General features: G+C 50.6%; 1 protein-coding gene across 4 annotated transcripts in view; it reads right to left on the bottom strand.

The window, feature by feature from the left end:
* CTIF (cap binding complex dependent translation initiation factor) overlaps window positions 1-21121 on the bottom strand; it is a 141543-nt gene extending 120422 nt beyond the window's left edge. For all 4 annotated transcript variants that reach the window (XM_056325211.1, XM_056325212.1, XM_056325213.1 and 1 more), the window contains exon 1: window positions 21002-21121. The gene's annotated coding sequence lies outside the window, so the exon portion shown is untranslated. The remainder of the gene's footprint in view (window positions 1-21001) is intronic.
* Between the last annotated feature and the right edge of the window lie 5877 nt (window positions 21122-26998).

Here is a 26998-nt window from a genome sequence, read left to right as displayed (position 1 = left end):
CCCCAGACCTGGGAGAGATACTTCAACCACACATACCAGGGCAGAGCAGCTGGTGCAGAACAACTCTCCTAGTTCTCATCAGGTCAGGTGAAACCCTCCGTGTGCTTTGACCCTGCAAATAACCGTCCACCAGTTGACACTGGCAGCAGTTCATGCTGACGGACCTTTGACCGTCTGTGCTTGGGGTTTGAACCCCTGCCTACCAGCACGGCCACAGCCGGGGGGGCATCGGGTTTGCTTCCCAGCATCTCCTTTTAATGAGCTCCTTCAGCAGCAATATTTTCTCTCTCCTAATCCAGCCCATTTCCAACAACAAGTAATTAGCAACGTGTCTTTCTAAAGCAGCGAGAGCATCCCGGTGAATGAAACGAGCAGTTTATCTTTATTGCCGGCAGCCAGCTTTTGTATCCAGCAAGCTGCAGGAACAGTTACTATGGAAAATGAAAGCAATCGAGATGAACCAAGACTCCCCGCATCCAGGTATTGCTGCATCTCCACGAGCACAGATGAAGCATCATGTGTCTGGTTTGGATTTGCTGCTCCAAAGCCAGTATCTTTCGGAATGCCAAAACATAAAGTGCAGCAATGTAAATTATTATACCCTGGATTCGACCCTTTTCTAATTAAGATGTAAACACCTCTGAAAACCACCACTGCTGGAGCTAGCCTTAGGCTTTTCAGATACTGATCCATCCACGGCTGGCTAGGCATTTTATATATTTCATCATCCTCCAGTCTCAGGTCTGGTACCCGGCGATGCAGAAAAGCCCAAGTGACAGGACAGGAGCCCAACAGCTGCCACGTTGCAGTGCCATCCATGAGCCTGGCTTGCAACTGAGTGGGCGAATGCCACAGCGCATCAAAACAGAGCCATTAAAATAAACACTGAAATAAAGGGAGCAGGGAAGGGAGGGGAAAAGAGGCAGTGCAAAAGGCCACAGAATCTGGCCCAAACCAGCTGCCCTGACACAGTGATCCAGCAAGAAAGGGAGAGGAATAACCAGAAAGCCAGAAAACCCTTGTTCTCACCCAGAGAATAATTTATTATGTAGCTTGCTTCACTGCAATGAGGAATGTTTTGCAGTTGGGAGGTGGATTTTTTTTTTCTTTTTACACAAAACCAAAGCCTCATCACCCTTAGGACCAAAGTCTTTCAGCATGTCAAATCTGTGCATGAGGCTGGAGAGGTTTTCCACCAGATGGGCTTCCTTGCCCAAGTGGAGATGTTACCTTTGGCTTGTGATGCATGTTGCCAAGAAAAAGAAAGGAAAACCCAGCATACAAATAAGAAAACTGCTATCTGAACTTCAGGGGGTGAATGGAGGTGAGTTTATGGGCCATCTGACAGACATCAGTCCCACCCTGCGGTGGGATGCTCCACTACACGGGATGCCAGGGCAAGGAGTCTGCTGGAGCATCACTCCAGCTGCAGCACAACAGCAAGGCGTGCTCTCCGTCCCCTGATTTTGAGACAAATTCAATATATGGAAATACATCAGCATGTCTAGAAATAAAACCCAAAACAGGTAATAAAAAAACCTCCAACCACCAAGACCTGAACCAAGAACAGCCTTTTATAACCTACCTCTACATTGCTGATACTAGAAACAATGAACTTGAGTCAGACATAATCCATTTTCACATTCTCTGCTTCTGCTAAAAGCTAAGGGAACAAGAGTCCACGTTACATCTTATCATTGTTATTTTTCACCTTTACAAAGGAAACGTTGCCAAATAAAAATGCTTGAAGAAATAGCCAAAAAGCACAGATCTAACTCGTGCTCTATGAACTCCTCTTTGGACCTGCGCTGTTTCTCCTTCAAGAGCACAAGGCATCGCACCGGCAGGCTGGGTAGGACATGCTGGTTGCAGGAATTATACTAGAAGACATGAATGAAGGATGTTCTCCCACCAGAAGAGCTTGTACATGTACACCGTGCACACGCATGTGCCCTGTCATGACGCATGCTGCAGGTAGCAACCCTCAGGCAAGCGATACTTGTATTTCGCCCAGCTCCTCCACAGTCCCAGGGGGTAAGCCCCGATCCTCGGTCCCAGGGGGTAAGCAGCAGCCAGGGTGCAAAACTCCCTGTGCAGGCAGCACTCTGCAGGCAGAGAGCACAGCCCACATCCTAAATAAAAGTATTACAATAACGAGCTGATCCGTACACTTTATAATCGCACGTTTCAACCGTGGGCTCACACGCCAGCACCGGCTGCCACGTACTGTCTTTTCCAAATAACCAAAGGGAAACCATTATCAGAAAGTAAATCTTTTCTTTCCAGGCACCCAGGCAGTATAATGGGCACTTGGGCTGTGAAAAGCCCAGTAATCCTAAAAGATACATCCAACTCTAAGTTGAGATGTCAACCCGCTGAAGTAATCCATCCCACAGGTGCCTGCTGGTGGGGAGGGATGGGGCAGGAGCGGCATCCCCTGGTCAGCAGCAGGGCAGGCGTGGAGGGTGCTTAATCCCTATTAAACCATGCCCCTAGTTTGCTGGCAAAGAGCATTTTTGCACCCGTATGCTGGCTTTTAGCAGCATTCAGAGGACATACCTCGGCCACCAGCCAAAACACCAGAGCTGCCACTCCGGACGGGTGGAGGGGATTTTATGCTAGGAGCCACCAGCTGGTCCTCTCCTCCTGGGAATCGTAGAATCATCGAATGGTTTGGAAGTGACCTTTAAAGATCATCTAGTCCAAACCCCTGCAATGAGGTTCCTGCTGCTCCGACCAAGGGGAACAATCTTTCCCAGCCTCAGATTCGGTGATATTTGGGCTTGGATTACACGAGCAAACCAAGCTGTAGATTTCAAGGAGAGACAATTCTCTACGATCCAAGGCTGGCCTTGCTCACAAGGGATCTCTGTGCAGTCTGCCCAACATGAGCTGTCGAACTGGAACTGGAAAGAAAAATAATCCAGAGTAAACCTCTGTCGTTTTGCAGAGGAAAAAGAAAATAAACAGCTTACCATGCCCCTCTCTGAGCTAATTAAACTCATTTGAAAGACTCCATGCACAAGTAAGTATATTCAGAGATCTCCTGAATCTTTAATTACCTTCAGTGCTAAAAAAACCAAAACCCTTAAAACCCCCACTCAACAACACCCACAAACAAACAAGATTTCCAAAACCTGCCTCTGGATCCTGGACCCCCGCTCCTCCACCGCATTCAAATGTTCGAGCTATAAAATAAGCAGCAGATTGGCTTTTACATCATGGCCACCCTGGGAGCATCAGCCATGGACCTGACTGATTTCCCATACAGGCAGTGGCCATGGCACCACCACCCATGAGAGCTCCTGAATATCTAGTGGAAAGGAATTTGGGAAATAGGCAATTCTTTACATGCAGAAGGAAAAGAAGTCCCTTCCTCATAATGCTTCTGGTCTAATAATAATAAAGAGGCAGGGAACCAAACGGAGCTCTGAGGAAGCACAAAGGGACAGGAAAACCTGTGGGGTTGGTGTCCAACACCATGCGAGCAAATCCACTGTGACGCCGAGCTGGCCAGGGAATGGGGACATCAGTGTCAAAAAAGAGTTGAGCTTTCCAGGACCGCTGTCCCTGCTTCTGGCCTCCTCCAGATTTAAGTATATAAGAGCTGCAGCCGCTTGCAAAGACAGGGAAAAAGCCACAAGCAGCATCCCATGTCCTACCTACCTGTTGAACTTTCTGCTTGGGGGAGAATGAAGGAGTACGACACACACCCCAGAAAGGCATCCAACCTTCACACATCTAAGGAATTTAAGAACAGGTTTTTGACCCGGGATTGTGTTGATCACCAAAGCCTTCCCTTCACCTGGGGCCGGACAGAGTGTCCTCCTTAGCTCCTGGCCACACACACTGGACATGGTCCAGACAGCTGGTTTCCATCCAGCAAAGTGACTGTGTTATGGAAAAGCAATCCAACCAGAGGGACTCTCTGCATTAAACGCGGCTGCCTGAGACTACTGTGGGCAAAGGGCATCACCTAAGACAGCTCTCACTGCTTGGAAGGATGCCCTTGCAGACCCTAAATACATTTTTTCAGCCTATGAGGATCTCCTGCACATTCTCCCACATAGTTTCCCATAGCAATCAGAAGAGCAAATGTGACACCCAGGTTTTGCACCAGGCTCCCAGCAGCTACCCTGGGAAGGGACGTGACCCAGTGCGGGTACCACAGCACCCACCAAGGCTCCTGCTGAGCCAGCGGATGCTGCTGCGTGGCAGAGATAGGCTCCAGCTCCCTGTGGACCCACCACGCTGGCTAAAGCCCCAGCAGCAGGCAATGTCCAGCCCTGGAGAGGGCTCCCCAAGTTTCTCCAGACCCTCTCCAAGTTTCACTTTGCCTAAGTGGCACAGATCGATGACACAAGCTTAACCCTCCTCTCAAATCCAGCCCCAGCTTTTAGCTCTGTCCAGTGGCTCATGAGACAGCTTGAACCAATTCACCAGGATAACCCCTCCCTCAAGGAACTAGTCCACAAATACCAAGGCAAAGCACCTCCCCAGACAGGAATTTTCGGAAGTTACTGGCCAGCCACCAGAGCCTTTTTGAGGCTTGAAGTGCATTTTTTCACAATCACTCCCAGACTATCACTCTGCCGGCTGGATGCTCTGCAGCAGCAGTGAAGGCACACATCTCCCCAGAAGCCCCACTCCCCCTTTGGTTATTCCCCTCCCTGAATCACAGCAAGTGAGGGGTTGTAAGAAGCCAGCGATAAAGATGGGAAGAGCAGCCTGCCAAACCCCAGGGGGTAAAGCTGCTGCACTTGCACGGCTACACTTCTTGCCCAGGGGACCACTGTGTTTGATTAATAAGAGGTAAATGAAGCAGCTCAACTCAGCTGAGCCTGGAGGACAGGGAGGTTTTCATTAATACAAAGCAAACTGCAAGACAGGTACTTCCAGGACACGACAGCTGACCTATTTTGACATGAACATGAGAACAAGTGAGCTTTGGGAGTGTCTATTTACCTCCACCAGCAGCAACAACAGTCTGGATGACTGGCCCAGATCAAGACAAGATGCTGAGCCTTGGGATCCACCAGCCCTATGTCCTAACATGCCCTGCTGTCAGCATCCTCAACATCACCCCCTTCTGCCAACCTCAGCTCTCAGGCACCCTGCTGAGCCCCAGCATCACTGCTGGTGTCCTGGGGACAGGAACCTCAAGTTCATCCCAAAATGTCCTTGAGCTGCTCTTTATGAAATGCTCCATCCATCATGGACCCAAGTGCAACACGTGCTGCACGTGTGATTGGGATGTATCGCTGGCTCCTCCACCGTGCCGCACTTCCCTCTCTTGTAAAATGCAACAAGCCCTGTTTGGATTTACCTTAAATGCTTGGCTTTCCCTTCTAGCTCAGGGAGGAAGAAAGAGGTCTTGGAACTTCAAGGTGCTACTGCATGGAAGGCATCACAGATCTAGAAGGTCTTTGATGAACGTCCGTTTGGCCTTATCAGAATGCCCCTGGGGTACCTGCACTCGGTAAAAACCCAGCAGCTCAGAAAAAGCAGACCAAGAAGGCATCAAAAGCAGCTTTTTCCCCAAAAACACAGCCTGGCCAGGGATAGTGCCAGGAATACTTATTTTGGTAAGTTTGACTCCTGACCCAAAGGAAACACTGTTTCTACAGGGTTGGATGATGACTGGAGGACCTGGGACCACCTGCAGATATCAAAGACCAACAGGATCCACCTTTCAGGCTAGCTGTGTCCACCCCAAGACTCCGCCTGCAGTAGAAAACCCATGAGCCATGCCTAGGACCAACCCCCAAACAGCAACTGGGGGACCGAATGCATGAGGACAACCCAGAAACACATCCACGAATTAGTTTTACACTACTTTTTTGTTCTTTCGTTGAAGGGTCCTTCACGTTCACCATGAAGGTCCTCCCGTGAAAAACTCCACCATGCAGCAGCCCCACTGAATACAGCTGCAGGGACCAAACGAGTTCAACCCAGGCCACGTCAGCATCTGAGAAAAGTCCCCTCCTGCACCTCCCTGCACTGGCCAGCCTCTGCTTACACCGAGCAATTAACAGCCCCGAAGTTAATCATAACGAGAACATGGGGGGAGGACTGCAATTGCAACAAAGGGAAGCAGCATCAGCAGTTTCAGCAGGAACATCATAGCAGGACGCCTGCTGTTCATGTATCTTTGACCTAAGAGGTACAAAAAAAGAACCCAAACTATTCAGCTTTGGGAAAAAAAGAGGTAAGGGAGAATTTGATTAATCAAGAGACTGCATAATGCTATACATCCAGATGGTATCTCACACTAAAGGGCCTTGCAGGTGGAAGCCCACTGTTGCCAGCTCTCAGATGCCTGTACAGTGCAGGTCTCATGAGGGCATCTGAGGGATGTTTATGACCCACCAATTAACTAGCTGAGCTTAACAAGGGCCTGGAAAAGGCACTTCTGGAATAAATTACACAATACAAGTGATCAAGAAAATAAACTCTGCGCCTTAGCCCTGAGTTACTGCAAGCACCTGGAGACTTCAGAGGAAGACACAACAAATGCCAATGTTACCACACCATGCCGGGACTTGGGGCAGGCTCTCCCCGCTCCTCAGGGCTCTTCCCTCTTAGAGGGACCTTGGAGAAACCCTGTGCTGGCGGAGGACCCCCAGTCCACAGGAACACCCTGCTGCTGGTGAGCACCCACACACAGCCATGACATCCAGAAGCAGCCTAATGCTTTCCAGCACCAGGAACCAGAGGTGACACCTGGCACTCCAGCCCCAGGTGTCCCCTCCTCTGGCATGGGATAAGGGTCATGTTTCTGCCACACTTTTACAGAAGCAAAAGGCTGAACCCATCAAGTAATAATTATAATTTTAAAAATCACTTGTTTGCCAGCAGCCCAACTTTGACTTCGTGAATTTTAAATAGTTTTGGTCAAGTCATTGCAGCCAAAACACTGGGAAGAAAACGCTGGAAAGAGTTCTTTCACTTTTTTTTAGGGTTTGGAATTTTTAAACAAAGGGGTTTTACTTTCATTTCACGGTGATGTACGCTAAATTTCCACAGCGCTCTATTATAGTGTAAAAAGACTTAAAAACTGATTTAATTTTGGACTGAATTAAGCCTCTTTGATTTGACATTATTTTGTTTCCTGTTTTAATGAAATAAAAATACCTATTTTCACTGGCCCCAGTTAAAAATCCTCTTATCCCCCACAATTACCCTTACTATTGTAATTTTTCTACAGGCTAATTAACTGGAAAAACAGAAAATACAGTTAGCATCAATTATTTGCACTATCCAATCTATGCGCTGATGTTGAGGAGTATCCAGAATATCTGAGGATAATTTGGGGTACCCCACCCAAAGGATGCAGCAATGCTCCAGGACAGAAGACGTAAATTGAAGTGTTACTGCAATTCACATATATGCTAGAAAGTCACAGGAACTTCAGGAAACTTCACATCGGGGTTTGTTTGGTTGTGTTTTTTTTTTTTTTCCTCCAAAGAAGAGGGGAATATGGAAAATGGGAACCCACATCCCCTCAAAGAGAGGGGGGACTGCTGTAGCCCCAGTTCTGGAGGCAAGGTGTGATGCATGGCACAATCCCAGTGCCAGCCCTCTTGGGCCTTATCTTCCCAGCAATCCCTCTGTTTTGACTTGATCCCAGCAACTCCACAGGCTGCTCTGCCCCAGGAGAAAATATTTACTCTCCAGTGACTATCAGGCATTGCACAAGATAACACCCAGGGCTGCAGAAACCCCAACACACATAAAGCCTCTCTGATGCTCAGATGATGCCCAGCTGCATCCTCTCCCACTCCCTTTCAGGTCAAACTGGATCTTGTACATGACACGGGGATTAAAAACTCCAGGTGCTCAGGATAATGGTGCTGACTTGTTGTTTTTCAAACGACTCTGCCACCAAGCCCCAGCGGTGCTGCTAACCTCTCTTGATCTCGTCAGGTGGTTCAACCAGGAAGCTTAGCGGTAAGCCCTGCTCCTGCAAGGAGGCACCGAGTTATGTCAGGTTATTCTCTGCCCAACGGGGACCGCAGAAGCTTTCGATAGCACAGGGGTAACTCCCAACTTCAGTTTTCAGAAAGAAAATTAAGTTTTTAAACGGACAGAACTCACCCCAAGATGCAATGTTTTGTTGTTGGGTTGGGGTTTTTTTTTTTCTCTCTGAGGCTTTATTTTACTTGTGTTGAAGTAGCTGTTAAATCCTGTTAACATGCTGCAAATCCCTGTCTTGCTGAAAAAGAATGTGGCACCTTTAAACGGTAACTGGCCTGTATCTGTACCCAGAAAACCCCCTATGAACAGGAGAGGGAGCAGGTAGGGAAGGAAGAATCAGCAGCAGGGAGTGCAGGGCAATCGAAGTGGTCTGGCAGAAGGTAAAAAAAAAAAAGGGATAGGGAACAACAATAAAAAAATGGGATAGGCAACAACAAGAAAAAAGGTATAGGCAACAACCCTGCATCCACAAATGGGGCAGAAAGCATCAATGCACAATTTTCAGCCATGAACTACAGCGGCCAGAGGATTTCTGCAGTAAAGAGGATGCATGTGTACAGTCAGGGCAGGGGGAAGAGGGGGTCATGGTGAAGAGCTGAGTTGCAAGCGAACACATGCAGGGGGAACACCTGGAAGGTACGACAGGCTAGGGCCACTAAACCCAGCAGGATGGCCGTCAGAACAGGAAAGGCAGTTAACACGTATTGCACTGTATCTGGCTACAAACCTTATTCTCTGGCTTTACCTAGCCTGAGCAAATGCATAATGTTATTAAAAGACAGATGAGAAATCAAACAGCAGTTGGACAAACCAGGGAAGCCTCCCAAGAGCCAAGGAAACGTGCACTATCTAGGGAAGAGTGAGATTATAATAATTAGGTCAGTTGGTGATAAGCCTTCTCAGTGCACACATGCACACACAGGCTGCTGCCGTGATAGAAAGTGGTGATGTCCCTGAGGAGCTGAGAAAGCCAACAGCAATATGTCAGGGGCGTGGAAAGGGCTGGTAGCAGAAAGACCTCCAACAGCAAAGCACTGCAGCCGCTCACCTCAAGGTCTTGGGATCACAGCAGCAGCATGGGAAACCACATATTAGAAAATATTAGGAAATTCCTTCACTGTGAGCATGGTTCAGCACCCAACTGGTGACCCAAGGGGGTCTGCAGTCTCCATCCTTGGAAACAGCATCAAGACTCAGCTGGATGAGGCCCTGAGCAGGCAGGTTTGATGCAGAAGCTGGCCCTGCACAGAGGGCTGGACCAGAGGACTCTCAGAGCCTACTTCAATCCAGAGTAATGCCAGGATCTCTCCTAGGGAGATCTTTCCTTAGCCCAGACTTCCAGGACAAAGTCACCAGGTCTTACCTCCAACTTAATCAAAACTAGAAGAAAGCTCTTCCCAGCAGCAAGTGGCCCAGAAGTCCAGGCTGACCTTTAGTAGAGGTAACAGAGTTTGATGTGAAGCTCAAATACATGACAATCACTCACAGCCAGCAAAGCTCCAGGAGGCAAAGAGGATGGTCCTGTACAGCCTACGCACGCACCTTTCCCTGTAAAAAGGGAGCCAGAGGCTTTCTGTTATCCATCGCTTCCTTCCTGGACGTTTGCCATCAGCTCTGCCCATCCTGGCAGCCTCGGAGCTCAAGGACTTGAAAGAACCCCAGCTACAGCCCCAGAGCGGGAGCTGCACTGAGCTCACGGCCAGCTGTTTGACACTGGACGGAGCACGCAGGAAAGGGAGACCAACGAGGAAGATGTGCTCACTGCCCTGACCCCCCTTCTCTCCTTAACCCCACCTGTACCTCGCAAAAGCCATCACCGGGCTCCGACTCAGCCACCCCACACTAGGGCCAACCCTCCAATCCAGAAGACAGAAACAAGTCACCCAGTGCTTGGGCTTTAGGGTCTCCCTCCAGATGGTGACTTGCATCAACACCTCCCCCCCCACCACCACCACTTTCAAAAAACTTGGTTTTGTCAACAGTGAAGGCAGATACTCCTTCACTGGTGTCTCCAACATTTTTTCTAAGCTGCTTCTCTGCGAACACCTCACCAATACTCCCGCTTGCCCCTACAACCTTCATCGGCTCCCTGGACAGCTCAAGGCAACACACACACCAATCTGAGACGCTCTTGTGAAGCCTCACGCTTTCAGACCACACAGCTGTCCCTCCAGTAAGCTATGTTGCTACCAGCAAGCTTTTCCCAACTGCCGAGCATTCCACCAGTACATGAATTCCACCAGGACTTAACTACTTCAGAGACTGATCGATCGAAGTTAAACCCAACCTTCACACCAGAAGAGTATCCTACAGACTCAGCTGCCCTGCACGCGTTTCATGTAACCATGAAGTTCCTGCAGTCACTACGGTTCACTAGTCAGCAACCAGAAGCCCCCCCTTAAATACACACAATATTTTTCCATACTCCTGGGTCATGCACAAAACCTCATGCACGATCTCACATTCAGCCTGCAAGCTCCTCTCGTTAGCTTCCCGACCGGTGCTCCCATTTGGTTGTGTACTCCAACCGACCTCCAGCACATTAGAAAACAGGGGCTACAACTTCTCGTGTACTTTGAATCCAAGTTCACTGTTTTTTTGTTAAAATAATTGGCTAATCAAACCCACTGCTTCCAAGCTGACATTCCTCCTAATGCTTTAATCAATAAACAGAGATGCTCAGAAGAGAGCTAATATGGCCTGAGTGAGCGCAGGTGCTGCGAGGACAAGGCTACAGCTTTTCATTTGTGTCCCTGGATGACGTGGAAGAGACCTGAGAAGAGAGAAGCCGAAAGCACACAATGGATGTGTCTACTGTAATGAACCAGATAAACAGAATCAAGAAAGTAAGTGGAAAATACAATCTGAGGCTGCTCAGCCTATGGAGCGGAGGAGAGGGAGGCTTTATTGGTGGCTGACACTTCCCGTCAAGCTCACTGTAACGCTTGTAGATACGTGGAAAAGGTCAGAAGCATTAAGGGACCGAGGGAAGGACTATCAACAGATCCACCTCTTGACACACAGTCAGACCCGAGAGTCACACCACCAGGTGCTTTACAACGACCACACTGGTTAACTAACGGCCTCTGACAGGTTCATGATTTGATTGGATTTCTTAAAAGAAAAGAAAAAAACATGAACACAAGCAAGCAAAACCCAGGCTGGGTTACTGAGGCATTTCTAGGTGATGACCAACTTCAGACCTCGCAGCACACCCTACACCTCCACGCAAATACTCACCTTGGCTGCTCAACACCCACAACACTTCAAGTTTTTTCACAACATCAGCCACCACCTTATCATGAAGAAAGGTTAAAGTGCTTCCCATAAAACTTGACTTAACGCCTGTATTGTCTCACAACAGCCAGAATTAGACAAGACAACACGATGCCCCCAGGCACCCACGTTCCATCTGCTGCAGGGGGCTGGCCCAGGGACTCAAGGAAGGAGAAGTATGATCTGACACGGGCATTACAAGAAGCAATAGGCTTAGTTTTCTGGGGGGTCTTGTAAAAATATCCGGACATTCTCAGAGTTTGCATTTACTTAATAGAGACAGCTTAACCCCCAGCATACCCGTTAGCGTACACCCGTATTTGTTGACTACCAGACCGAAGAGATGGCTTCCTTCCAAAGTGCTTCCTTCATCTTTCCAACCACCCTTTTTCCTTGTGTATTTATGGCTGCACCACCAGGAGACAGCCTCCTCCATGCGTTTCCCATGGCAAACAGCACCTTGAGAAGGTAAGCAATGTGAGGGGCAGGTGAAACCTGCCTCCTGCAAGGGTCCCACACCTTCTCCAGAAACATCTGGCTGAACTGGACGGGTCTGATTCAACAGAGATCCCAATAAAGATCAAATGTAATTTCTGGGTCCTGGGCTCTGTGCTCCTTACCCCAAGATTTTCTGCTGTTCTGGGGCACTTAGCATGATACCTTTGCCACCAGCAAACACACTTGGCTGTTCAACATGAGGACTCCCAAGTAGCCCCTAGGCACTTGGAGGTACCTTAGCAGTGCTTCAGCCGTGCTGCAGAAGCTTGGTCTGGCCCTGCTGAGCAAGCCTAATATCATCAAGCTATTAAAAGCTCTGCTGGCCCCGATCCCATGACATGAGGCCATCCCCCACCATGCCAAAAGGCCTCAGTTTTCAGTCCTTCTCCAGCAGCTGGCAACAGCAGGGTCTCGACGAAGGTCCGTACCAATAATTACAACGCTTGCTGCCAAATGAGGTGTTAATATACACCAAAAAAAAGCTTGAATATTGTGATCACCAAAGAAGTCCTTGCTCACGGAGTATGAGCTCCAGCAAAGCCACGTCTGGAGTCACCAATGTTCTACCAAAGGCTTGCGAAACTAAAATTCACCACTCACTGTAATTCAGCCATGTCAAAGTGGGATCAAATGCTGCTGCATGCACCACACAGACCAAGAGTGAGGACAGACCTGTCACCATAAGCTACCGGAGAAACAGTGCCCAATCTCCAGCAACACCTGCTCACAAAAGATTGCTCCCTGCCAGAGCCAACCCAGGAGCTGAGAGACCACCCGGGAGAGTGACCGTCAGCAAAGGACAGTAAAGGCATGGGACTGCCGCCGTGGAGGTAAGATCTGCCCAGCATGGATTCCATCACATACATCCTCAGCAGAGATCCCATCATGTACAAATTACTACTCCTGAGAGTAACAATTTGAGAGAAGATAAAATCTGAGACAAAGATTAACGCCTACTCCAAGTACTCTATAAAACAAAGGAAGAAGCAATGCATGATGGAATTTCCTGAGCAGATCAAAATTTCCTTCAAGGTTTGAGTCCCTGGGTTTGGGAGGGAGAGAAAGGCTTCTGGGGGGCTTGGGAGTCTCTTCTTCTTTTATTTTCCCTTTCTCCCCTTTGAAAAGAAGCAGTGTTTGCAGCCAACTGTGCTGGCTTCCAGGACAGGAGAACAATTAACCCTGAAACTAATGCACTTGGTTTTAATACAGTACCCAGCACGCCAAATGCCCGGTATCACTTAAGAGTGGCAGACGATTTAGTGACTCTCTCGCTGAGCAGCATCCTCTGAAAGCCCTGCGGAGAGCAAGCAATGCTTCCTCCCTGGTATTTAGCAGCTGGTTCAGCTCTGCCGTGAAAGGCAAGCTGGCAGCAGTCCTGCACAGAGCGAGCGTCATCATCCATCCATCATCCACACAGACCTCTCCCATCAGTGCCTGGGCACGTACAGCATCCTTCAGCAGCACCGGCAGCACAACCGGAGTCACCTCCTCTCCCTGGTGAGCCCAGGCCATCAATTTTCATCAATTTTTTTACAGCATGACTAGGCTAGCCCCCAAAATTTCACTTGGCTGGACTTGCCTGCCTCCCCGCAGACGTCTGCACTCACGGATGAGGAGCAGAGCAGGAGATCCGGAGCTGCTGCAGGTCTGGCAGCGTGTCCTCCTCGCTGCATTACTATTCTCCCCGGCAAAGGGAAAGCTCCTGCTGACAGCTCATCCTCCCCCACCGAGCCCTTCCCCACCGAAACGTGCGGTGAGGAGGCAGGCAGGCTCCTGCTGAATGAAGCAAGCGTAAATGAAGGTGCTCAAGGAAAACCTCGGGAAAGTCAGCAAGGATGACTGTGCAAACCAGAGCAGGGGAAAGGCTGAATCACTTCCTCCCCCAGAGCCCTAAATAGAGAAGAGCGTAAGGAAAATCATTCTCTGAGCTGACAAAAAAGGAAGAGAATCCCCAGTTAAAAAAAAAAAAAAAAAACCACACAACATAAATCAACGTGCATACAGTGACAGCAGAAGGGGAAGGGACAGAAAAGGCAGCCCTGTGCTGCAGCTGTAACAGGAAAGGCTGTCAGGAGCAGAGAGGGGCAGAGCAGCACCCCCGGCTCCTTTGGGACCTGGGGGTTCACTAATCGCTTTAACAGCAGCTTCAGCTCCAAGGCAACTTCATGGACCACTGATGATGCCAAAAAGCCACTGCACTTGCTGCCTCATCTCCTTCAGACAATGCTGCCAGCCGCAACCTCAGTCTCGATGGGAAACTGCAGCGAGCCTGGGCAGAGCCTGGCCAAGCTTTTGGGGACAGATTTTATCCACCCTGCAGCCTGCAAACACTCTGTGCAAGCTTCTAGGTGGTAGTATGTGAAACATCACTATCAGGAACAGTATCAGCATAATGCCTGACAACCCATGCCACCAGACAGGCAGCAACGCTAAGCTCAAGGCTGGAAAACCCTTCTTAACCGCAGGATACTGGTACAGGCAGGAGACTCTGGAGAGAAATCAGCCACCAGCTTTTCACTCCAAGCTTGGAGGTCATAAACAAGCAGAGTCCTGGGACAACAGCGTGGCAGCATAGAATAGGATAGTTTGGGTTGGAAGAGACCTTTAAAGGTCATTAGCATCATCTATCACACCCTACCTGGCAGCATCCCCACAGCCAGCTCTTCCTTCCCCATGTTCAAGAAGATTCCGATTGTTTCCTCGAAGAAAATTTAGTGAATTACTGAAGGTACTTCACAAGTTAACCAACCCACTTGCACCCAGAAAGCTAATATTTAAGCTCACAGTTGCTGCAGCCTCTCCTTGTAGGCAGGGAGAAATTCGGATTTCCTTTTTCCACCCTCTTTCTTACAGCCTGTAAGTTCTCATCTTTGAAACCTGCACTCCACTGTCAAATCTGGCTGAAATTAGTCCCTGGGTTAAAAAAGCTTCTGGAGGAATAGCGAGTGACAGCCTTTCTGAGTGCATAAGCCTCATTTCTGTTAATTGGAAAAAAAGAAAAAGGCAAGTACAGAAACAGAGAGGAGAAGCTTCAAAGTGCCTGCTTGCAGTCAATAAATAAATCTTTCACCCCATGTAATAAAAATATATTTTTAAACAAACAAACAAACAAACCCAAAAACCCAAAAGCTGTGCAAATATCCCTTCTTGGAGCTGATTCTGAGAAAGACGACGTGTGCTCTGCAGATGCTCCAAAAACCAGGAGGGAGGGAAAGGGACCAGCACCCTGGGGTGAATCTCTGCATTAGGAGCATCCAGGCAGGGAGGGATGCTGTGGCTCTGCCGACAGCCGACCGCTCCATAGGGCTACCATGTCCTGGGTGCTGCTCTGAGCACCAGCAAAGGCAGGAAAAAACACTCCTCTGCCTGCACCCGCCCAGCAGGGGGATGGACAGAGCAGGGATGCAGGAAGGGATGGAAAACTCTCTGTTTACCCGAAGAGCTTTCCAGAAGCATGTGTTTCATTGCAGAGCTGCCATCAGGATGCGAGAAACTGATGGTCTCAAAAGACGGGGAAAAAGCTGCCGGAGAAAGCCATCCATCACCTCGCCACAGCTGGTCACCTGCAGCTCTTCAGCCTCCTCATCCACACCTGTGGCTTCCTTTTCCTTTAGAGGCATCTCTAGGAATCACGGTGAGACCCCACAGACCCTGAAAACTCCACCTAACTCATCTACTGGCTCGCATGATGAAATATGCACATGGCAAGTAAAATAATCATTTCCAAAAGCACCCCAAGCCTCCACATCCTGCTGTAAAGCATCCAGCTGCAAAAATTACTGCTGCAAGTTTTAGAATCACCAGCCTGACTTCCCGAGCCAGAGAAAAATGTAATCAAAGACAACTCCAAGCTAACTGTCCAGCTGGGAAGAGACATTTCTTGGACCACTGATACACCCTGATTTAAGGGAACACAGCTCCCATGGGTGCAGGCATCCACCCCTGTCTCTTCTCACCATACAAAGCAAACACCACCTTAAACATAAAAAATTTCTCTGTTATTCAACTCCAGCTGACAACCACAGCACAACCACAACCCCTCCTGCTTTCTTTTCCTCTCTTGCCCAGGTACCCAAGATGGTATTTTTGATGGCACGTTATTAAAATCCCCTCTGGCTTCATTGCGGCTGGACACAGCGCCCAGGAGCCCTCCAGCCCAGGGGGTGTATTTCTGGCCACATAACGCAGGGGGATGCCAGCACCCAAAAGCAAAACAGCATTTGCAGACCACTGCTTGGGGCTGGCTCGGTTGGACCTAGACTACAGCACAGTCCCACCAGCAACCGGAGTGCGCACTTCTCTGCAGGACAAAAAAAGCTTTTAAAATTCACCCCACGATTATTCCTGCAAGATCTCCCATTAGCAAACACTAAGATGCCTTTTCGCAGGCATAAAACACCCTTCAAAGCCACCTGCAGAAGGTGGTGGCCCCAAAACGGTGTCTCCATGGACCAAGGAGCAGGAGCAGCTCGCAGCGCACCCCAGCTCCGGTCTCGCCCATGTCTGTGCCACCCACGACCAGCTCCACGTTGGCAAAGCTCTGGCCTCACAGAGGAGCTGTATCAATGCTCACGACAGGCAAGACCCCTGGAACACCTGCAGCGCATTCCAGCTGAAAAGCATCCTGCTTGCAGAGGCAGACTTACAAAATTTAATCAAGTAATGCAAAACACTTGGGCTCATACCTGCTTACTTGCAGAAGACCATCTCAGCACTAGCCTAGGGATGGGCTGGGTGCCACCCCTGCCGCGTGGCATGGCACAGCCAGTTGGTGACACCCAGACACCGCCGTGCCGCAGCCTCCCATGCCACCCTTCCCACACCAACCCAGCCACTCGCCTCCCGTGCCACTGTGCCGGCTACCACCCAACGCAACCGGTGGCAGAGGGATGGCAATAGCTTGCTTGTGAGCATCAGCTTCTCCCAAGCATCTCCCAAGGTCCCAGTGAACACAAGCCAAGCAACACAGCTCCTCCAGGATTTCATGAGTTCAAAAGCATTTTTCAGAATTAATTATGAACCCCGTTCTTGGTTCCCCATCGCAGCCAGGTGGGGAAGCTGGTGGGGAAGCTGTGTGTTTCCCTGTAGCTCCCGCTTTGGCACAGGGCAGGCTCCGGTGGTGGTGAAGCCTTACCAGGGCAGCACAGGCTGTACAAACCAGTCCCAACGAGCCAGGCCAGCTCCAGAAGGAGGGGGAAGGTTGGCTGGTTTGGTTTTTGGTTGTTGATTGTTGGGGTTTTTTTACATTAAGGCCAATTAAAATTGCTGGTAGAGAAATGAGAAGCCTGTGGGTGCCCATGTGCATCCTCAGGTCACCCAGGCATGATGTGACACCAAGGGATGGGGCACACCACAGTGCTGCTTACCTCCTCTCCCCATTCCAGGGACATAACTGCCACAGACATGTCATCCCACCCATAACCCTTTCCGTCCTGCCACCTGAGACACGCAGATGAATTCCACCACCACCCAGCGGCACGGTGGACGCAACTGTGCCCGGGAAGAAGGCAAAGCTGAGCTAGTGCTGGCGACCACAGAGGAGACGCCCTCGATAAATTGCTGCATGTTATGAAATACTCTTGCGGCAAGCTCCCGGCCAACAGGCAAGGCAGGATTTGGTCCTGCAGAGATAGCAGAGGCAGAAGTTTAGTTGTGTCACCACAGCTTCTCCTACCACCTAAGAAACCAGGTTTTTCTTCTCCTCTACCACAACTGCTACGTGCCTGGGGGACAGGCCAAGGGTTGTCTCTGTAGGAGAGGAGACAGGAGCGATGGCTCTTCTGAAGTAAACATGAGACTACCAGTCAACCTGCGGTCCCTAAAGCCTCAGATGACCACGGACTGCCTCAAAGAAGCAGTCTCCAAGAGCTAACCTGAAACAGCAAAGATCTCAAAAAGCCATTGCAGAGGCACCATTCCCATTCCTGGCTGCTGTTGGCATACTCTACATTGCAGAAGACCAACAATAACGACGCAGAGTCCAGCAAGCTGAGACCATGGCACAGCCCAAGGCAGACACGGAAGAAGCAAATTCTCTCTTTTTATCAGGAAAGCTGATGGTTAAACGCACAAAAGTTTTGAGAACATCCGATGTGATCCCCATCTCAGTCTGAACTGAGCAGGAAACATATTAGGATCACCAGCACGGCACCTATATTGTAAATGACTCTCTCTCTATATATATATGCACACACATATGTATCAATAAAAAATAAAATAGCCGGTCTCTCAAACAAACAGAAAATTATCGGTTAGCTAAACAAGCCCTTTATTTCAGATGACTCAGTAACGCACTAATTATACTCAGGTAGCAGAACTGCACCTTCTCTGAGGAGTTTCACAAAAACATCCCCAAGCATTTATGGAGATTACCCATCCGGAAGCCTCAATGCATCCTGATTTTCAGGACAGAAACGGCTGTCCTTTCCCCAGCCTGATGAAGACCAGGAGCTCCCCCAAACAGAGCAGCAGACTGTTAACTCTGAAACTTGACAATGGCATGTGTCTGCCAAACTGAAGAACAATGAAATCATTAGCAGTATTTAATTGTTCCCCAAACAGCTACTGCAATAGCTCATCTGCTGCCCCCAGCTTCCACAGAAACCACAGGGTCTTGCTATACTTTTAGGTATAGCTCTTCACAAATACACAGGACCCCAAAGATTCACTTGAGCAGCAAGATCATGAAATCAGGTGAAGTCCAGGAGGGTCTTCTCGCCACTCTGCAGGGACCTGCAAGCAAAAACTCAGCCAGCGCTAACTACCACAATTTCACACCGCTCCTGCTGGGAAAAGACCAAGCAGCAGCAAGGATGGCTGCAAGGAGAAACAGGAGGGAGAGGCCCAGAATGAGAAGGAAGGGGAGAGTCAGCACAGCAAAACTTTTCCTCACCAGGAGAACACAGTGGAATGAACTCAGTGGGGCACTTCACCCCAAAGCAAGGATGCTCAGCAGTTATTTTTCTCATCCAAGCCCGAGTGCTGAAGCAGGGACATCTGGAGATGAAGGTCAGCACCTTGTCATTTTCCCTTCCACAGTCTGGATCAAGGGCTAACAACTATCAGGCACGTTTTCATGCTCTGCACGTTGGGTTTTTTTCACAACTCTCAGGAACCCTCTGTAGACCATTCCCATCCCATTTTCCCATTTGTGCTGCAGGAATGAAGGTGTGAAGGCCCTCAGGTGGCTCGCTCCTCTCCTAAATCCCACTGCAGAGGCAGAGCTGGTGTTCAGTGCATCTCCACAAATGGTTTCTCCGGTCTCCCATCAGCCAGGGAGCTCCTGGGTGCTGGGCTTTACCCTCCAGCTCACCTGAGACAAGTCGTTTCCCCACATCACCTTCACCCGCAGCCATCCCACTGCTGTTCCTCTGTTTTCCTTTAAAAGCAACCTGAGATCTTATAAATGATAAAAAACCATGTTTCCCAAGAGCTGGACAAGTCCCACAGCACTTTAACCACAACACCTTAAATTTGCAGAGCCCTCCAGCGCAGCCCCCACTTCGCAAGGAGGGCTCGAACAGAGCTCAGAGGGAAAGAGCTTTACACACCAGCACAGCCTGAGCTTCCCAAAACAGACACTGCTCGCCTCTCTGCCAAAGATAACATGCTTAACACGGGGAAACCACAGCCTACAAATTTTACACAAGGCTTGAGGGAATAAAATCCGGTGCAAGGTTTTCTCTTGGACCTCAGCATCAGCATGGACAGAGCAAAGCCTTTATGGTCCTTACAGGAAAAAATAATGTGGATCAAGACAATGAAACAGGTTTTTTCCACTTACTGGAGATAAAGTGTGAATATTTGCTTGTCAGGGTCACGTAAACCATAAGCTGAGCAGGACGCTTCCCTCTCTGTCCTGTGTGGCTTCCCCCTGACAGCATCTGGATGCTCAGAGAATGGTCCACCACTGAAAAGCCTTCCTAGATTTTGGAGAGGAGGGTCCATTAAATCACTTGGTCTTATTTTGGTATCTTTGAGTTGAGAGAAACAACCTGGAAGCTCAGCGTATCTTCTGCTTCCCCCCCACCTCTTTAATTTTTGTTAATGAGGCTATGACTCCAAGCTTCATCCTGCACCTGCCAGTGGTGGAGGAAGAGGAGCACGGATTACTGGAGTGGGAGTGAAGTGGCAGCGAGACACATGGAAAAGATTTCAGAGGAGCCACCGGGTCTCCAGAGGGGCCTGGGGCACTCCAGCCCTCCTCCCCACGCTGGGCAACAGCACCTGCCCAGTTCCAATGGAATGGGATTGCCACCTCATCCAGTGTGGGGTCTTACCGGTGGGGGTCTCACCCCTTCCAGAGGAGCCCAACAGAGGGAACAGCCCCGGGAAACGAGTCTCAGTTTCACTTTATGGAAAAACAACTCCAGGGTCCGAGTTTTGAGGCACTGGGGACGCACAGCAACCGTGGCTCCAGCCGCCCGCCACTGCTGGGGGCAGCCAGGGCAAAAACCGCCCCGGGACTGCCGGCTGCTCCCCTGCCACTGACAGCTGCTGTCCCCCACCGTCACCCCCCGTCCCCGAGCCCACGTGCGGCCGCAGTGACTCTGCAGGAAAAGGACGGCCGTGGCCTCGCACGGGGACCGAGCCCTCCCGGACCCGCCGCCGCGCTCCGGCACCGAGCGAGGGGTGGGCGATGCCCCCACCTCCGGGGCGCACCGCGGGGACACCCCATCCGGGGGGCGGGTGTCCCCCGCCGCCGCGATGCTCGGGGTGACGCCGGGTGGTACCTTCGTGCCTGCCGCCGCCGCCGAGGGGGTAAGGGTGAGCGGCGCGCATCGCGATAGGGACCGGCGACAGGGACCGGCCGGGGGCTCGCAGCCGATGGGTGTGTCCCCCTCGGCCCGGAGGGGCCCAGCGGGGAGCGGGGGCAGCGGGGAGACCTGCCCCCCCAGGGCTCCGAGCCCGCCGGGAAGGTTCCAGAGCCCGGCCCCGCGGCCTGAGGAGCGGGGCACGGCGCGGGCGGGGCGGCCAGCCGCGGGGAAGGGGCGACAAACGGAGACAAATAAATAAACCCGCGGAGCCAGGGGGACGAGGCCGCTCACCCAGCGCCGTGCCCGGCCGCGGCCCCGAGGCCGAGCCCCCGGCCCTGGTCTGAGCCGCCGGACGGCGCCCGAGCCCCGCGGCCCGCCCGCACCCCCGGGCCGGGGGGACACGGCGACATTTGCTGTTATCGCCGAGCAGACAAAAGGCGGGACGTGCCCCCCCCCCCCCGGCTGCTGTGTCTCGGCCCCCGGCCCGGCCTTACCGTGCGGCGGTGTCAGGCGCCCGGCGGGAGGCTCATGGGCGCCGCGCGGGGTGCGGGCCGAGGCGGGGGACGAGGGCACCGCCCGCCCGCCAGGCGACACCCGGCTCCGGCGGAGGGACGGGCCGCCGCGGCCACGGAGTGACGCTCCCGCCCGGCGCTGCCGCCGGCCCTGCCGGGAGATGTAGTTCGTGCGCTGCGCTCCGCTGCGCTCCGCCCCGCCGGGCCGGGCCCTGCTGCGGCCGGGGCCCCGCTCACCCCGCCCGGCGCCGCCCCCCGCGCCCCCCCGGCAGCGCCCCGGGCCCGGGGGACACGGGCGGGGGGGACACGGGCCGGGGCACCCGCGGGCACGGAAACGCTGCACCGGTGCACGGGGAAAACCCGCGTGTGTGTGCAAACCCACAGACAGAAAGCCACAGATGCATCTATAAAACCCGTATTTATATATAAATCATCGACACACATAGCGATATGTATTAAAAATACATACAAATCCATCTATATACATATAAATATGCATTAAAATACATACAAATCCATCTAAATACATACAAATATGCATTAAAATACATATGAATCCATCTATAATAACACAAATTTATATAAAGTATATAAACATCCGTATATAAAACATCTATCTATATATAAAAAGCCATATACATAAATCCACATATGCATACAAATATATAAATCTGTGTATATATAAATCTAAATATATATTAAAAACATATACTTATAAACCCCTATGTATGTAAATCCATATATGAAACCCCATATGTAAAAGTATATTAAAAATATATAAATCCATATATATGAAACCGTGTATGTATAAAAACACTGATCTATATATTTAAAAATCCATATGTATACATATATATAAAATTACCAATATATATCTTATATAAAATATATCATATGATATACATAATATACCATATTAAAATATATAAATATACATCATATATAAAAATACATCCTGTACAAAGGTACATCACATATATAAATATATAAATATAAAACCATAAATATAAAAATACATGAACATAGAAAAAGAAATCTATGTGTATATAAATATATATATATAAAATAGACGTTTCCACATAAGCCAGGCGTGGCCGCATGAATACACAGAGCTCTGAGCCGAGCAGCACGGCCCCCCCCAAAGGCCACCACCCTTTGGGACCCCCGGCCGGGCACTCGTGGCCCCCCCGACCCACTGGAAGCCCCACGGGAACGTCCCTACAAGCGCTTTGACCCCCCGCCCCCCGGTTACACCGGGGGTGACGACACCGGAGAGTGACACCGGGGGGTGACACGGGGGGTGACACCGGGGGCTGACTCCGGGGGTGACACCGGGGGTGACCCCATCGCTGCGGGCGCAGCCCCCACACGCAGCCGCGGCGGAGCTCGGGGAAACCGCCCGCTCGGCCGGCGCCATCGGGCCCGGGGATCCCCCCCTGCTTCGCTTTATTTTTGCCAGCATCGTTTGCTGGGCAGGTTGCCATGACAACCTCATATTCACCGGAGGGTGGCTACAGCTGGGAGAGCACATTGTTAATTTAGCTCCAGATTATTTTTATTATTTTTATTCTTTTTATTTATTATTAATATTAACATTAATATTAATATTAATATGGCGTATTTTAAGCAAGGAGGAACGGCGTGGGTTGGGGTTTTTTTCATATTTTTCTCTATGATCATCCCAGGGTTTAATTACTAACCCGAGCGCCGATAGCATCGCTCCGGGGATGCTGAGCCGCCACACAGAGCCTGCCGGGGCAGGCAACATCCCATTGCCCTGGCTCATCTCCCCCCGCATCCCTTCCCAGCCCTCAGATGGCAGCTCCCCAGGACCAGCATTCCCCAGGGATGCTCCTGCTGGATGGGAGCTGTGCTGGGGAAAAAAACAACCCACGGATCCACTCTTGCATCCATGATTATTTTTTTGAAATGCCAGTGCCATGGGGATTGTTAACTCCAACCCCGTAACAATTCACCTTAACTAGTTATTTGTAGCCCTGGGATGAGTCCTGCTCTGGGGTGGGGACATCAGGTCTGCGTGCTGGGACCACTCCGTGCATCCCGCTCCTGCCCCAGCCTGCTCAGGGCATCCTTGTCCTGGTGACACCCCAAAACGACACCAGCCCTGCTGGAAGCAGGAGGGTGGCAGAGCTGGGGGCTGGTTCAGGAGCCCAGATGGGTGCTGGATCAGGGCACACAACTTACAGCGTGTTGTTGAAATCCAGAGATGACAATAAAAAAATAAATAAATTTAAAAAATTTGAAATAAATTTTTACAAATACAGAGATTTTTTTTTTTTTTTGAGGGTGGGGAATGACCCATCCTGCAGTGCACGGTGTCTGCAGGAGCGTAGGAGGGAGCTGGATTCATTCCTCTAGTAGGTGTGGGGGGAATTTTGGACAGGGATGACAGCAGGGTGACTAACGGTGAGCCCAGGGAACATGGCACGTGGGATGGGCACTGGCAGCATCACCCTGGGATGCAGGAAAAGATGCCACCTGACCCCAGCACTCCCACCCTCACCTGGGTTTGGACCTCCATTGCCACACTGCTCTAGCGTTCGTTATTAATGCCTCCCAGCAGGAAAACAGTGCAGCTTTATGGCAGCCGGGGATTTTTCTCCAGGAGCTGGCGTGGCTCTGGGTCCAAAGAGCAAAGCAGAGCTGCTGGTCCCATCCCCACGTTGGGTGCCATCCTGCTCCCCTCTGGTGCCTGAGCCCTGCCGATGTGCACGCTGAGTGGCTCAGCCTCCTCCTTTTATCCTTGCTTCCGGCTTAATCCCATTGTAGCTTAGAAAGGAGGGAAACTGGGAAAGGAGAGGGTTTCTGCTGAAAGGAAAAAAAAATAAGAAAAAGAGGGGAGTTGTGAAAAGCCGAGGATGGGATGGAGGAGGGAATGGAAACATCCTTCCTTCGAGGAAGAGATGCTGTGACTGCTGCTCTGGGTACCATACGCCAGGTAATAACACAAGATGACTCAGTGCTTGGGAAATTAAATTGGCTCTTTATTAAAAACGTGTATTTAGGGAGGCAGTGAGGCGTCAGGGGAGTTCCTCGGTCACCTTAGCAGAGGGAATTGAGGCAGGCTGTCTGGATCCTGCTGCCGCCAAGCATGGAGTCCACAAGATGCTGGGATCCGTGTGGGCAAGCCTGTATCCTGCCTCAGCATCCTCCCAGGGCTGCTCCCAGAAAAACACTGAGCATCTCTGGGAAGATGGTAAGAGCCTTCCCTAAGGTCTCTCTGAATGCAGTGGGAACTCGTAGATCTCTGCCAGTGGGAAATGGTCCAGCCTCAAGGTTTTTGTCCCAGGAAAATAGCAAGAGACGGAAAGAGCAGCTGAGGACACGAAGATATTGCGGAGCACAAACTGCAACCCAAAAGATGCCGTGCCAAACTCTGCCCTCACCCTGGCAAAACCCTCTAAAATGGCTTAGCAGTGATGGGAACCTGCTGTTTCAGAGGAGAAATATAGAATATTTACAAAGCACCTTGCTCGTAGCTGTGGTGTGCTGGTAGCTCAGTGCTCCCTTGCTAGCTTGGAGCAAATCTTGGCTTCGCAGAGCGTAGCTGAAGGCAAAAATCAACACGCTGCGTTCTGCTGAAATTATACATCCCCTGTGTGGAAAGCTCAGTTATACATACAGATAGGTACTGAAAAAAAATCAACTAAAGAAGAGAATTCCTTTCTTCTTTCTTAATTACTTCTGACACAGGTGGGATGATGGGGTTGTCTCCCAGGCTGGAGACACGGTGATACCCTCAGCAGGTTCCTAAGAAGTGGCCTGCGAAATGCCACAGTGGCCATCAAGTGTTTAGATATTCCATCAGAAACTCCTGCCGGAAAAGAATCCCTTAAAATAGTTGGGTCACAATCTTCCTGCCACAGTCAGAGAGATCATTATTCTGGCCGGGCTGTCGTGGATTTGAAAGCAAATAGCCCTCCTTTAAAAACCCAAAGAATGGATCTACTGTAAAAGCAAGGGCTGGAGACAGACAAGGTCTTTATTCCCATCCCGCCAGAGCCCGAGCAAGCAGCTCTGTGCTCCTTCCCGAGCACCCAGCCGGCTGTCCGTGGGGGGGGCTCCAGCAGTTCCTCCTCCACCCGAAGCTTATGGGGTGGGATAGCCTGGCGGCAAAGGTGGAGAGAAACTGGGGTGATGGGACATGCATGTGGCCAGCCAGGACGTTCATGGCAAAAGAGACAGCACAAAGCTGTCAAGACTCTCTCCTCTCTATATACATACATATATATATATATATATATATACACACACACACATATACATATATATAAATCAAATTGCAGAGCAGGGTACCTGTGGGTGAAGCTATGGCAAGGGGAGAAGCTGGATGTGAAACACCAGACCTGGGGACAGGCTCCTTCCCCCACTTCTCAGTTATTTTTAGAAGGGTGTTTGTATCCAGCACAGCGACCGGTGCCAGGGCTGTTTGCAAGTCAAGGCTCAATTCCCTGGCACTTGGCAGAGTCTCGGGCGGATGGGTCTGGGCTCCTGGGGAGCTGGCTTTAGGAAGGCTACTTCGCTGCGGGTGGTTGGAACCCAGCTCTGACACCGCTTTCCGTACTATGGATGAGAAGATGCAACTCAGGACATTTGGATTTTCTCCTTGGCCTCCCACATCGCTTAAAATAATATCCCTAATTTCCCTAATTTCCCATAACTCAGCCGAATAATGAGGCTACCTGGACATAATTCGTTACTTTCCTCCCCTGGTTTAATTCACAGCTACATCTTCGGATAAAAGAGGCTTTAGAAATGCAAAGCACGATTACCCAGGTAAGAACAAATTACCAATTTAAAGGATTAGCGCTCTTCCAGCTCCAAGGAAACCCCTGGGCATTTGCAAAGGTCAAGCTGTCAAGGAGGCCGAGGCAAGAGCTGGCAGAGGCATCGCAAGGACTTGAGATGGGTGATGAAGGATGTCCCTCCTCACCAGGCAGATCCTGTCGGATAGGGTGACAGAAAGCATCTCTGACAGGGACATCAATAACTCCGGGTTTGCTGGAGAACAAATTCACATTAACCACTGACAAGCGCATTTTGCAGAGGCACAGCCAGCCAGCAAACACCCCAGCATCCCAGAAATATCTCTCTCTTCCTCTAGATGCAAGCGAGATTTCCATAATCCCTTATTGTGGATATTAATTGCATCAGAGGATTGCAACACTGCTTAGAGGGGTGCAGCGGGAGGGAATTGCTAATCAGTGGGGTGGGAGAAGAAGCAGGGGAGTTTCGCTGGCATAGGGGTGAGGGGTGTGGAAAATCCAGGATGATAGATGGAGAATGACAGCAAGGAGAACTCTTCCAATCTGACTCACCAGGGAGACCTTACTGCAGCCTTCCAGCACTTAGAGGGGGCTCAGGAGAAAGATGGGGACAGAGTTTTTAGCAGGGCCTGTCGCGACAGGACAAGGGGGATGGTTTTAAAATCAAAGGGGGAGATTCAGACTAGATGGAGGGAAGAAATGTTTTATGCCGAGGGTGGTGAGACACTGGCACAGGCGGCCCAGAGAGGTGTCCGATGGCCCATCCCTGGGAACATCCAAGGCCAGGCTGGACGGGCTCTGAGCAACCTGATCCAGCTGAAGGTGTCCCTGCCCATGGCAGGGGGCTGGGCTGGAGGGACTTTGAAGGTCACTTCCCACCCAAACCGTTCTGTGATTCTGTGATTCTATGACTTGGCCATTTCATTACTTGGTATTAAGTTCTGTACAGGCAATTTTATTGACGCCATTGACTTTTAAGCAAGCTGTAGCCCCAAAAGACTGCCTGGAATGAAGTAGTAGCAAGACGACGACTAAAACTAAGAGGCTCAGGAGGAAAGCCATGCTCTAGGCAAGCTGGTGAGCTAGCACTCCAGTCCTGGGTGCACTTTGCATTAGAAACAAGGGTGAAGACAGCAGGCTGGGCACCAGCCTGAGCTGTGGTGGCTGCACCAGAAGAGCTGGCCCTACCAGA

This window comes from Falco biarmicus, chromosome Z, assembly GCF_023638135.1.
Source record: "Falco biarmicus isolate bFalBia1 chromosome Z, bFalBia1.pri, whole genome shotgun sequence".
Taxonomy (NCBI): Eukaryota; Metazoa; Chordata; class Aves; order Falconiformes; family Falconidae; genus Falco; species Falco biarmicus.
The sequence above is the reverse complement of the archived record's forward strand: the minus strand, read 5'-3'. Positions and strand labels throughout refer to the sequence as shown.